A 12,287-nucleotide genomic window follows, 5' to 3' on the forward strand; every position below is an offset into this window, starting at 1 on the left:
CTAATCTTTCTTTGTATTTGTATGGTTGGTAAGTTGATAATGCTATCATTACTGTCCATGCATACAGGCATGAAGATGGTGTATTCAGTAACCGGAACTTACTGCACAGTAATAAAATAATATCAAAACGACGGCTGCGGATGTTTCATTTTATTACGTATATGAACGGCCGAAGTCACGCACACCATTAGTACCAAGGACGGACATACAAATATTTAATTTAGTCTTATTCCTTAAAAACTTTCGAATTATCATCTAAATATCGTGTTGTCGCTGCAAGGAGATTGCAACACTCAAGCATTGTTGAAAGCTATCAACTGGAAGATGAAAAGTGGAAGGACGATTAGCTTCCAAAAGAAAAATTTGAACTTCAGATGAAAGAAAAACATTTTTCTTTATATCCATTATTTAGTAAATTTATTTATTTAGTTACTATTTTGACTTACTCCAGGTAGCTAAGCTTTCGCTCTGCGGTTCAGCATGTCAAACACGTTACTTATGAATCAAATACATTTTCAAAAGTAACTGGCATAAAAATGACCCATTAACTGATGGTTGCGAACATTTATCAGCTTAAACCGATGAAACTGGTCTTCTGTGCTACATATCTCTGAAAAGGACGATAGGACGAGCAAATAACATACGTCTCGTTCCTAACTTGAATACGGAGCGATGAAAACACAAATACACTGTTGCGCTATAGCACGGGTTTTCCACGAGCTAATGTACACCGATCAGATATTTGCACAAGCACCTAAGATAGCTTCAAGCAGGGAAAGACACACATAGAAAGGCACACATAGTATACAGCTACTGGAATCTCCGCACCGATGAAGAGGTCACTGGAGCTCAAGCGCGTAGTATAGAAGGGCAGTGAAGGATATTTACCGCTATAAAACATTCATCCAGAAATTTGCTTCAAGGAGTTCACGGGAAACCACAGAAGAACTGAACCCAGACAAGGAGACGCAGCCAGGAGCCGCCGTTTCCCAGAACAGTGTTTACAGACTTACCAGTGCGCCATCAAGCTCGCTTTGGAAACGTCAAGTAGAAAAAAACTGATTATATGGAATTATAGCAATTCATCAGTAACAAAGTGCAGTAACAATTGAGGGCAACTGTGGAACAATAATCGGAGGAAACTACCACAATGCTAGACCGATGTTTTCTAAACGAATAGCAGTGAGTGGAATGAGGTCCACCAAATTGATATCGGACTGACGATGCTGCTCACTCGACTCAAAATGACAAAAGATTACGGTGAGAAACTTAGAGTTTTCCCCTTTAGCAGACACTGTACGTTTGTAGCGGCATCCACCCTGAGATAGAAGACAGCGGGAGCAAAGAATGGTACGTCGGCGAGCGGTATGGTGGCTAGTGAAGATTTGCTTTCCAGTCTCTCACCTCTGAAAGAGAGTCTCATACAAGAGCCATCAAAAGTGTGTCTGTTCTGTGTTTACTTCACTGTCCCCATACGTCCTAGACTTTCTCTCTGAATTTTTTCAACGAAGTGCGTATACAGACTGGTATACAAACGACTAAGTTTCCTACATATTCGAGTATGATGGTGAGTATGGTGAATCGCTGTGGCCATCCCAGCAGACGGAAGAAAATTTATTTTAACTTTCATACTGTCAAAGGTGACTAAGATTTTACAACTTCCAATACAAGACGCTCATCTGTTCGGCGCTGACTGACTTCGATTATCATTGATTTTCTGCTTAAGTAACAGAAGTGAATCCGAATTCAGAGAAAACTACAAAAGAATCCCATCTCTATTGACTATGAAGTCGAAATGCAGTATTTTTCAAACTGGCGTGAAGAGCTTCGCTGTGCAAATATTCAGCAGTTATGAGGAACATCATCACATTAACGGTATAAGGAAATATTATGCAATGGGTTTCTCATAGAGATACAGAATTTGAATAATTTTTTTGTTTTTGAAAGTGCTTTACCGATATGAGTCTAATTACAACACCAGCAGCATCTTGGCTTGCCTAGAATGTCGTTTACTGACCCTCATTACGCATTATACCTGCCTGCGTTAGAAAGAATCACAGGACTGATAAGAATATGTAGTCCGTTGGTTCAGGAATACAGAAATACAAGTCACTTAGGAACGGAGTAAATAGGAAGTCCACGGAAGCAAATGTGATATGACTGCATGAAAAATGTGAGTGACTGACACGGCATATGGAAAAGTCAAAACAACTTTCGGTGAAATTAAAAGAGGGGCGGTAATATCAAAAGCGCTAAGTGAATTCAACTGTTGAAAGCAGAGGAGAGAGGGGATAGGTGGAAAGTTGAATGCCTACATAAGGGGGAGAACGTTGTACAATGGTGTGGTGGAAGAAGAAATAGGAGTCAACAAGGAAGCAATATGGGGTCCAGTATTACAAATGGAGTTCAAAAGACCGTTGGAGGATTTAGGATCCAATAACAAATAGAATAATTAACATTCGATAGGAATTCCATAAATAGTTGGGGAAGTGTCAACAAAACAGCTATTCACCTCGGCTTGTATATTTATGAGCTTGATGTCAGACATCACAGTTTCCGAAAACAATGATCCACACCAGTCGGAAGACAGCAAGAGCCGATAAATGCGACAATTATCGCACAGTCAGATTAACAGCTCATGCATACAGGTTTCTGACAAAAATAACACACAGAAGAATGTAAAATGCAATTGAGTCTGTGTTGGATTATTGGTTTGACTTTCAGTATAGGTGAAGGCATCAGACAGTTCTGACGTTGCGGTTGATAATGGAATCAAGACGGAAGGAAGATCAAGACACATAATTGGGATTTATCGTCTTAGAAATTGCGATCGGCAATATATAATGGTGCAACGTGTTAGAAATTCTGAGAAGGAAATGTGTCAGTTACAGGGAGAGTCGGATAATTTACTATATGTACAGGAACGAAGAGGATGCAATATAAATGGAAGATGAAGAGGGAAGTGCTCTGATTAAGAACAGTGCTAGACAGGTATGTCATTTTTCGCCCATACTGTCTGGTCTAAAAGTCGAAGAGTCAATGACAGAAACAAAAGAAATGATCCAGAGTGGGATTCACATTGAAGGTGAAATGATAGCAATGATAAGATTCCTTGATGGCATTGCTATTCTCAGTGAACGTGAAGAAAAGTTACATGAAAAAGCTTATTCCATTCCATAATGGGCTGATTTGTACATTTCTCCACAATTATATAAGGAGACAGTCTATGTTGTCAATTTATATTTATTACAAAGACCGTACTTCGCCTGGTTAATCATTTCTCACATTTTGGATGGCTATCAAAGCGTCACATATCGCCGGTTGGTAGGTTGGTTAGTCAGGACGGTGGTAACAAACCATCTGAAGAACCGTGGAAGAAAATACACTTAAAATAGTCGAAACCGCCAAGTGAACTGTAGCGTAGAGACACACGTACATCGAATGACCTGGGTAACAGGTGACTAATCTATGTAATAGACGGGTGTCATTCAGACTAAACGCCCTACCAGCTGGTGTTATAAAACACATTGATAACTTTCAAAATCCCAGGAAGCTTCGACCCGTCTGTCTCTATATAGAATTACAGGGCTTGTTGACTGGAATGAACAGTCTAATGAGTACAGAGTACGGATTGAGAGTAAATGGAAGAAAGACGAAGGTAATGAGATGTAACAGAAATGAGAACAGCGAGGAATTTAATACGAGATATAGCCATTACGAAGAAAACTAAGATAAGGAATTGTGGCATCTAGACAGCAGAATTACCCGTCGCGGACGGTGTAAGGAGGACACAAAAAGTAGACTAGCACTGGTAAAAAGGCATTCCTGGCCAAGAGAAATCTACTTGCATGAAACACTGGGCTTCATTTGAGGAAGCAATGTATCAGAATGTACGTTCAAATGGCTCTGAGCACAATGGGACTTAACTTCTGAGGTCATCAGTCCCCTAGAACTTAGAACTACTTAAACCCAACCAACCTAAGGACACCACACACATCCATGCTGAGGCAGGATTCGAACCTGCGACCGTAGCGGTGGAGCGGTTCCAGACTGTGGCGCCTTGAACCGCTCGGCCACTCCGGCCGGCAGAATGTACGTCTGAAGCACGTATGGTAGTGAACAATGGACTTTGGGTAAACCGGAATTGAAGAGAATAGAAGAATTTGAGATGTGATGCTACAGAAAAAAAAGTCCGAATAGGTATTGAAGGCTCAACGGAACCTACGGGTTGTCGTGTCATCCTCAGCCCTTAGGCAACACCGGCTGCAGATAGGGAGGGCATGTGGTCAGAACACAGCTCTCCCTGCCGTCATCAGTTTTCGTGATCGGTGTCGCTACTTCTCAGTCAAGTAGCTCCTTAATTTGCCTCACAAGGGCTGCGTGCATCCCGCTCATCAGTAGCAGTCGGCAGACCCGGATGGGATCCATCCAAGTGCTAGCCAAGCCCGACTTAGCTAAATACGGTTTTCTGACTGGAACCGATTTTAATACTACGACTAGGCTTTTAGCGTGATACATAGACGGAAGATGGAAATTAGGTAGAGTGAGAAGGTAAGGAATGAGGAGGCTGTCCGCAGAATCGGCGAGGTAAGGAATGTATGGAAAAGGCTAAAAGGAAGAACGGACTAGATGATAGTACACTTCTTAAGACGTCAGGCGAAAGTGAGCGTGGTACTATAGGGAGCTGCCGAAGTTGAAAACTGTAGACTAAGATAGAGATTCGAGTACATCCAGCAAATTATTGAGGACGTAATAGCAAGTGCTACTCTGAGATGAAAAGGTTAGCTCAGGGAAGAAATTCGTTGCGGACCGCGTCAAACCTGTCAGAGACTGACAACTTATAAATGTATCTCAGTGAGGCAATAGTGACCACCATGCAAAATCTAAATGAGAAAGGGTGAATGGTGCCGGAGAGGACCGATACAGAATTTCCTTCGAGGTAGGTTCGCCGGCCGGAGTGGCCGAGCGGTTCTAGGCGCTACAGTCTGGAACCGCGCCACCGATACGGTCGCAGGTCCGAATTCGGCCTCGGGCATGGAAGTGTGTGATGTCTTTAGGTTAGTTGGGTTCAAGTAGTTCTAAGTTCTGGGGGACTAATGACCTGAGAAGTTGTCCCATAGTGCTGAGGACCACTTGCAACATTTTTTGAGGTTGGTTCACTGATTAAGGGGAAGGTGACTAAACAGCGAGGTCAGCGGTCCTATCGGATTAGGGAGTTGTGGGGAAGGAAGTCGGTCGCGCCCTTTCCGAGGAACCATTCCGGAATTTTAAGCAATTTAGGGAAATCACGGTAAACTTAAATCAGGATGGCCGGACGCGGTTTTGAATCGTCGTCTTCCCGATCGCGAGTCGAGTGTGATAACCACTGCCCCACATCGCTCGGTTCATTCGAGGTGTACGATCATACAGCCACATTATACACCATAATAAGCCGTCAGTTATTAAACAGTCCTATTTTCAGCAAGATAAGTATTCAGTGAAACTGTTTATTATTAATTTAGTTGTTATTTTTTTTAGTCTGTTAGCAAGATACAAGAAAGATCAAATGTTGCACGTAACACAACATACACTCCTGGAAATGGAAAAAAGAACACATTGACACCGGTGTGTCAGACCCACCATACTTGCTCCGGACACTGCGAGAGGGCTGTACAAGCAATGATCACACGCACGGCACAGCGGACACACCAGGAACCGCGGTGTTGGCCGTCGAATGGCGCTAGCTGCGCAGCATTTGTGCACCGCCGCCGTCAGTGTCAGCCAGTTTGCCGTGGCATACGGAGCTCCATCGCAGTCTTTAACACTGGTAGCATGCCGCGACAGCGTGGACGTGAACCGTATGTGCAGTTGACGGACTTTGAGCGAGGGCGTATAGTGGGCATGTGGGAGGCCGGGTGGACGTACCGCCGAATTGCTCAACACGTGGGGCGTGAGGTCTCCACAGTACATCGATGTTGTCGCCAGTGGTCGGCGGAAGGTGCACGTGCCCGTCGACGTGGGACCGGACCGCAGCGACGCACGGATGCACGCCAAGACCGTAGGATCCTACGCAGTGCCGTAGGGGACCGCACCGCCACTTCCCAGCAAATTAGGGACACTGTTGCTCCTGGGGTATCGGCGAGGACCATTCGCAACCGTCTCCATGAAGCTGGGCTACGGTCCCGCACACCGGTAGGCCGTCTTCCGCTCACGCCCCAACATCGTGCAGCCCGCCTCCAGTGGTGTCGCGACAGGCGTGAATGGAGGGACGTATGGAGACGTGTCGTCTTCAGCGATGAGAGTCGCTTCTGCCTTGGTGCCAATGGTGGTCGTATGCATGTTTGGCGCCGTGCAGGTGAGCGCCACAATCAGGACTGCATACGACCAAGGCACACAGGGCCAACACCCGGCATCATGGTGTGGGGAGCGATCTCCTACACTGGCCGTACACCACTGATGATCGTCGAGGGGACACTGAATAGTGCACGGTACATCCAAACCGTCATCGAACCCATCGTTCTACCATTCCTAGACCGGCAAGGGAACTTGCTGTTCCAAGAGGACAATGCACGTCCGCATGTATCCCGTGCCACCCAACGTGCTCTAGAAGGTGTAAGTCAACTACCCTGGCCAGCAAGATCTCCGGATCTGTCCCCCATTGAGCATGTTTGGGACTGGATGAAGCGTCGTCTCATGCGGTCTGCACGTCCAGCACGAACGCTGGTCCAACTGAGGCGCCAGGTGGAAATGGCATGGCAAGCCGTTCCACAGGACTACATCCAGCATCTCTACGATCGTCTCCATGGGAGAATAGCAGCCTGCATTGCTGCGAAAGGTGGATATACACTGTACTAGTGCCGACATTGTGCATGCTCCGTTGCCTGTGTCTATGGGCCTGTGGTTCTGTCAGTGTGATCATGTGATGTATCTGACCCCAGGAATGTGTCAATAAAGTTTCCCCTTCTTGGGACAATGAATTCACGGTGTTCTTATTTCAATTTCCAGGAGTGCAGAATATTGTAGCATAATTTGAAATTTATTAATACAAATAGATATTTTAGTGTATAAGAAAAAGAAGCAAAATTTCTGCTTTAAGAAATAACACAAATACTTTAAAATTGTGCGTAGTTCCCTTTGGACGTATGACGCACAGGTGCACGTTAATCAGGAATCCAGAAGGCACACGCCACTGGTCTGCTGTAATGTGCTACATAGGTACATTCCAAGATGTAATTTATAATTCTACACTACATAATTTGAAACGTACTCGAATTATTATCGCTGTTTCAGCCATGCGACACATAAACAGGAAAAACACCGTATAAACTAATATCAACTTACTGTGGGATGCTAAATTCCGAAAACGGCAGCTGTCTTGGTGTCCGATAACTTTTTTCCAGCATTTCCTTGATTCAAAAAACAATTTGGTTTCCAGTTCATTCTGTATCCGGGTCTAGAATGGAGGACCACGGAAACTTCTGCTCTTTCCTACGCCCTGCCTGCAGTAGAAGTAACTCTAAATTCGTAGAATCACAAGGTGACATTTCTTCAGATTACCTCTACTGAACACTGTCCTCAAAAATACGCCAACAGAAGGAAATCGCAACACTAGGAAGGAGCTGTGAGACGTAAACCACAATTGGTGGGCGTGTTTTTACATCTGAAAGATGATTATTCACATATCGCCCCAGTCACTCAAGGGTCGCTGTAGTAGCGCAACTGTGAAGCTGCAAGTCCGGTTTGATTAAAACATACGCTGTTAAGACCGTGAGCGTTAGTTACTTTTGAGGTAGGACGTGATGAGTTGATATTGGTAAGTATGCCTTCAAGGTGGCAAAGATGCCAGCATCAATGTCTCACTGAACACCTCACTAAGTTTGAACGAGGTCTTGCAATAAGGCTATGAGAAGCTAAATGTTCCTTCCGAGATACTGCAGACAATCTTGGAAACAATGCAGCTACTGGACACAATTGCTGGCAGAGGTGCTCATGAGAATTTGTAGTCGCGAGAATACGGGTCCCCAGACAGCGCTACCGTGATGGAAGACCATAATGTTCGGTGTATGGTTCTGACTCATTATACTGCATCCGCAGCAGCAGATAGAGCGGCATTTGGGAGCACAGTGACATCGTTCTCTTTCACATCGATTACTTCAAAGACACCAGAGAGCTCCGTGCATTCCAGTGACACCAAACCACCGCCATTTGGGACGTCAGTCGTGTCAAGTGAGAGCTCATTAGAGGGCTTGGAGGACATCTGTTATGCTTTCCGATGAAAGATGGTTCTACCTAGGTGCCAGTGATGGTAGTGTGTTGGTTAGGAGGAGGCCCACCAAAGACATGCAACCAACCTAGAGTTATGGCAAGCGTCCGATGTCGTATGTAAGCAGCACAGCACTCATAGTTACCTCATGCAACCTGAATACAAATCTGTACGTCAGTGAGGTGATTCAACCTTTTCTGTTACTATTGAATAACAGCTTTACAGGAAGTCTTTTCCAGCAGAATAGGACCGAGCGAAGTGACGTAGTGGTTAGACACTGGACTCGCATTCGGGATCAACAGAATAAGCTTGCCCATATAGCGTTGCTGTAACACAACATTTTCGGCAGAAAGTCGACATGATACCTTAGGCTGCTCAATCACCAGATCTATCTCCAATCGAGCACGTATGGGACATCATCGGACGGCAACTCCGACATCATTCACAAACAGCATTAACCGTCCTTGTGTTGACCGCTCTAGTGCCATCTCAGAAACTGACATCCGACACGTGTACAGCACAATGCATGCACGTTTGTTGCCTGCACTCACTTTTCTGGCGGTTACACCGGTTGCTCGTATACCAGAATTTCAGATTTTGAATGGCTTGTCTCTCGCTTACATAAAACTGTCATCTTTTAGTGTTAATCATTTAAATATGTTACCTAGATAAACGTATTCGAGAAATTTCATTACTCTAAATTAATTAGTTTTGGTGTTGGGACCCATTTCGCCAGTCATTGATACAATGTGTGTGTGTGTGTGTGTGTGTGTGTGTGTGTGTGTGTGTTTACAATAGTTATGTGCAATAACAACTGCTATAATTCTGCTTGGAAAATTGGAGGTAATAATAACTATACCCTTCCTGCTGCCATACAGTGCTTTCAGAAAAATATTATTTTCACTTTGCCTACGTATGTCGTAAATCGAACGAGGTACTTGAACGTAATATTTTGAAATGAAATTTATGCGTATACGTGCTGTAAGACTGTATCGTTACAAAGTATGGATAAGGAACATAGATTTATCTACTGGAAAATGAACAACATAGCGAGTAGAACAGCAAAAACAAAGGAATTTAAACCCCAACACCATTCACAGAGAAACAAGTCGGAGGCCGTAAAATAAAAACCGCTAAAGGTATCGTAATTTCATTTCCCAAGGAGGAAGGTGTGGGCCGTACAAGAGCTACGAATACTCAGATTAGGTGCTAGAAAAACACGAAGGAAAACCACGTGACGTCAGAGCGAGTCCGCGCACGTGTCGACCGTCCACTGCACTCACTCGTGCTGGAGAGAGAGAAATGCAGGTTTCAGAAATCAAAAGGGTGTACATCTACATTTATGCTCCGCAAGCCACCCAACGGTGTGTGGCGGAGGGCACCTTACGTGCCACTGTCATTACCTCCCTTTTTTGTTCCAGTCACGTATGGTTCGCGGGAAGAACGACTGTCGGAAAGCCTCCGTGCGCCCTCGAATCTCTCTAATTTTACATTCGTGATCTCCTCGGGAGGTATAAGTAGGGGGAAGCAATATATTCGATACCTCATCCAGAAACGCACCCTCTCGAAACCTGGCGAGCAAGCTACACCGCGATGCAGAGCGCCTCTCTTGCAGAGTCTGCCACTTGAGTTTGCTAAACATCTCCGTAACGCTATTACGGTTACCAAATAACCCTGTGACGAAACGCGCCGCTCTTCTTTGGATCTTCTCTATCTCCTCCGCCAACCCGATCTGGTACGGATCCCACACTGATGAGCAATAGGTCGAACGAGTGTTTTGTAAGCCACCTCCTTTGTTGATGGACTACATTTTCTAAGGACTCTCCCAATGAATCTCAACCTGGTACCCGCCTTACCAACAATTAATTTTATATGATCGTTCCACTTCAAATCGTTCCGTACGCATACTCCCAGATATTTTACAGAAGTAACTGCTACCAGTGTTTGTTCCGCTAACATATAATCATACAATAAACGATCCTTCTTTGTATGTATTCGCAATAAATTACATTTGTCAGTGTTAAGGGTCAGTTGCCACTCCCTGCACCAAGTGCCTATCTGCTGCAGATATTCCTGCATTTCGCTACAATTTTCTAATGCTGCAACTTCTCTGTATACTACAGCATCATCCGCGAAAAGCCGCATGGAACTTCCGACACTATCTACTAGGTCATTTATATATATTGCGAAAAGCAATGGTCCCATAACACTCCCCTGTAGCACGCCAGAGGTTACTTTAACGTCTGTAGACGTCTCTCAGTTGATAACAACATGCTGTGTTCTGTTTGCTAAAAACTCTTCAATCCAACCACACACCTGGTCTGATATTCCGTAGGCTGTTGCTTTGTCTATCAGGCGACAGTGCGGATCTGTATCGAACGCCTTCCGGAAGTCAAGGAAAATAGTATCTAACTGGGGGCATGTATCTAATATTTTCTGGGTCTCATGAACAAATAAAGCGAGTTGGGTCTCACACGATCGCTGTTTCCGGAATACATGTTGATTCCTACAGAGTAGATTCTGGGTTTCCAAAAACGACATGATGCACGAGCAAAAAACATGTTCCAAAACTCTACAACAGATCGACGTCAGAGATATAGGTCTATAGTTTTGCGCATCTGCTCGACGACCCTGCTTGAAGACTGGGACTACCTGTGCTATTTTCCAATCATTTGGAACCTTCCGTTCCTCTAGAGACTTCCGGTACACGGCTGTTAGAAGGAGGGCAAGTTCTTTCGCGTTCTCTGTGTAGAATCGAATTGGTATCCCGTCAGGTCCAGTGGACTTTCCTCTGTTGAGTGATTCCAGTTGCTTTTCTATTCATTGGCCACTTATTTCGATGGCAGCCATTTTTTTGTTTGTGCGAGGATTTAGAGAAGGAACTGCAGTGCGGTCTTCCTCTGTGAAACAGCTTTGGAAAAAGGTGCTTAGTATTTCAGCTTTACGCGTGTCATCCTCTGTTTCAATGCCATCATCATCCCGGAGTGTCTGGATATGCTGTTTCGAGCCACTTACTGATTTAACGTAAGACCAGAACTACCTAGGATTTTCTGTTAAGTCGGTACATAGAATTTTACTTTCGAATTCACTGAACGCTTCACGCATAGCCCTCCTTACGCTAACTTTGACATCGTTTAGCTTCTGTTTGTCTGAGAGGTTTTGGCTGCGTTTAAACTTGGAGTGAAGCTCTCTTTGCTTTCGCAGTAGTTTCCTAACTTTGTTGTTGAACCACGGTGGGTTTTTCCCATCCCTCACAGTTTTACTCGGCACGTACCTGTCTAAAACGCATTTTACGATTGCCTTGAACTTTTTCCATAAACACTCAACATTGTCAGTGTCAGAACAGAAATTTTCGTTTCGATCTGTTAGGTAGTCTGAAATCTGCCTTCTATTAATCTTGCTAAGCAGATAAACTTTCCTCCCTTTTTTTATATTCCTGTTTACTTCCATATTCAGGGATGCTGCAACGGCCTTATGATCACTGATTCCCTGTTCTGCGCTTACAGAGTCGAAAAGTTCGGGTCTGTTTAGTTATCAGTAGGTCCAAGATGTTATCTCGGTTCTCTGTTTAATTGTCCGAGGTAATTTTCGGATAGTGCACTCAGTATAATGTCACTCGATGCTCTGTCCCTACCACCCGTCCTAAACATCTGAGTGTCCCAGTCTATATCTGGTAAATTGAAATCTCCACCTAAGACTAAAACATGCGGAGAAAATTTATGTGAAATGTATTCCAAATGTTCTCTCAGTTGTTCTGCCACTAATGCTGGTGAGTCGGGAGGTCGGTAAAAGGAGCCAATTATTAACGTAGCTCGGTTGTTGAGTGTAACCTCCACCCATAATAATTCACAGGAACTATCCACTTCAACTCCACTACATGGTAAACTACTACTAACAGCGACAAACACGCCACCACCGGTTGCATGCCATCTATCCTTTCTAAACACCGTCTGTGCCTCTGTAAAAATTTCGGCAGAATTAAACATTGCAAGAGACGAGGAATGGCACAAGCGATTGAGGGAAGGATGGACGTGGTTTGCCGATG

This window comes from Schistocerca nitens, chromosome 4, assembly GCF_023898315.1.
Source record: "Schistocerca nitens isolate TAMUIC-IGC-003100 chromosome 4, iqSchNite1.1, whole genome shotgun sequence".
Taxonomy (NCBI): Eukaryota; Metazoa; Arthropoda; class Insecta; order Orthoptera; family Acrididae; genus Schistocerca; species Schistocerca nitens.